Here is a 2,613-nt window from a genome sequence, read left to right on the forward strand (position 1 = left end):
GTGAGACTTCCTATGTGATAGGGATAGAAATATCCATGATAGATCACAAAAATTATTGAGACTGTCGTAAAATGGCTATATCAAAAGAGTTCTAGAGAGATCTAACATGAACAGTTGTTCAACAGGAATAGTTCCCTATTAAAAAATAGACAAATTTAATCTCATGTTATGCCCAAAGAATGATATAGAACGAAAAGAAATGGTCTCAATTCCTTAATCTTCTATTGTTGGAAGTTTGATGTATGTTCAAACTTGCACAAGACCGTATATTAGTTTTGTGGTCGAAATGCTAGGAAGATATTAAAGTATCCTTGGAATTGATTACTGAAAAACTGCAAAGAAAGTTTATGGCACGTTATGAAGCCATAATTCATACATTATGGCTCCGAAACTTTATTTCAGGACTTGGGGTTGTCGACACTATTACCAAGCCGCTGAAAATTTATTGTGATAATGATGCAGCAGTATTCTTCTCCAAGAATGATAAGTACTCCAAATGTGTCAAACATATTAAATTAAAGTACTTTACTGTCAAGGAGGAAGTTCAGAAACAAAGAGTGTTACTTGAAAATATTAGAACTGATCTCATGATTGCAGATCTATTAACAAAAGACTTACAACCAAAGACATTTAAAGAACATGATCAAAGAATGGGTCTTGGTTATACTTATGATTGATACATTTATAATATTTTACATTCTGAGCTCAAATTATGTGTTTCTGAACATCTTGTTTCTCGTAATGGTGTACACATTATTGTTTTGAGAAATTACAAGATGAGTCTATATGAGACATTATTGTGGACCGTAATGTTATATGTTTTCATACCTTATGAACCTAGTATGATAAGTTGCTAATGTAGTAGTATATGGAAGGAAGTATGTAGCTTAAAATTTATGTGCAACCGTCATAACTTGCATTAGTAGTTGTCATATTGTGGTATGCATGATGGACATTATAGAAGAGATTTATTGTATGCGAAACTAATATTTATTAAATATTAATGATATATGGTTATTGGGCCAAGTGGGAGACTGTAAGAATTAATATTAGTTATTATTAATTATTTCTTACTTATGACCCAAGTTTAGTCGTAATTCAAGTAATACCATAAATAATATTTATTAAGAAATAGATCTCGTCCGTACATTGGTTAATTGATGAACGTACCAGATTAAATCATAACCTCTATGAATTGGTCCTCCCTCCTCCCAGTAGGGTTAACCACATATTCTCTAGAATAATTCTACAGCTGACGATTGTGGTAACATAAAGTTAGGGAAAGGAGGTAGAAATCAATTTACGACTAACACTTCCGTTTTTGTGTGTGAAGATGTTTTCCTCATCAGGTATGTTCCCCTAACAATTTCTATGTAAGATTATCATGTTCAAAATGTTAATATTATGTATTCAAGTATTTATTCTTACAATTGGAACCAATGACTAATTTAGTCTTTGCAAAGAAAAAAGACATAAATTTTCTCTCAAGAAAAATCAGTTACATGATTTAATTATTACAATGACTTATTACACGCCTTTATTGTTTAAAAGTGAATCTAATATCACTATGAGACGTGTTCTAATGAACTTCACACTTCCAGATCTGAACAACCAACAAACAATCACAACAAGAAACAACACTACTACACTCACGTTGCTGTGATGCACCCCTGTACGTAAATAGTTATACTAGCAAACTGACCTGTTGAGATGTTCATTTAGTCAGCTTTTTAAGCCGTTTCGATAAACTGATTCTGCAATGGAATCCTGTAAGTAACAGCTTTTTCAATTTAGGCATACTGACATCCTCTGTGCACGTTACTTCAGACAACCCATTCGGGCTATGAATATGCAAAACTTCAAGTTGCGGAATACTATAACCATTTTCCTCGCCCGAGAGATCCATCTTTTCTTCATTATACTTGCAGATGACCATTTTAAGTTTTCTTAATTTGGGCAATGTCATAAGCACTGCCAGTAGACAACTGCCTACCATAAAGCGGACAAGAGTAAGCTTGACAATATTTGGAGGGAATGCTTCAGAGTTCAAGGCCATTGTTCTGTCAAAATTCAAATGCAACTTAACAATTTTTTGATAGGATGACAAGTTTATTTGCTCACTCGGATCACTAAAAAACGTGAGCTTCAGAACCTCTAGTGCCTTTGGTACAGGGCGACATGTTGATAATATCTTACGGTAGAATTGGACACTCCCCGTATACCCAGTTTTCTTAAATTGATCAATCGGTGAAACAACCTTGGTTCAAAAAAATTATCAGGTATCCTGTAACGACCTGTTTAGTCGTTTTGAGCAGCAGATTTTAATTCTGGAAAATTGGCTGAGGAAGCAGACCCCACGACGGAACGTCACAGGCACGACGGACCGTCGCAGGGTCTCGTTTCAGCATACTTAGAAATTCTGAAATTGGGTACTGAAAATCGACTCTCTGTAATCTGTGACGGACCTGCAGGACGTGCCGTCACATCCACGACGAGCCGTCGTAAGCTCCCGTTGCAAAACACTTCAACTCTTGAGAAATTGGTACGGGAAACGAGTCTCTGACCGTCAGGACGGAGGTGCAGGACGGACCGTCACAGGTGTGACGGGCCGTC

The 2,613-nt window shown here is 35.9% G+C and overlaps 1 pseudogene; it reads right to left on the reverse strand.

Annotated features, from left to right (window-relative positions):
* Window positions 1-1,714: 1,714 nt before the first annotated feature.
* LOC107029809 overlaps window positions 1,715-2,613 on the reverse strand; it is a 52,011-nt pseudogene continuing 51,112 nt past the window's right edge.

This window comes from Solanum pennellii, chromosome 9, assembly GCF_001406875.1.
Source record: "Solanum pennellii chromosome 9, SPENNV200".
In the NCBI taxonomy this organism is placed as follows: Eukaryota; Viridiplantae; Streptophyta; class Magnoliopsida; order Solanales; family Solanaceae; genus Solanum; species Solanum pennellii.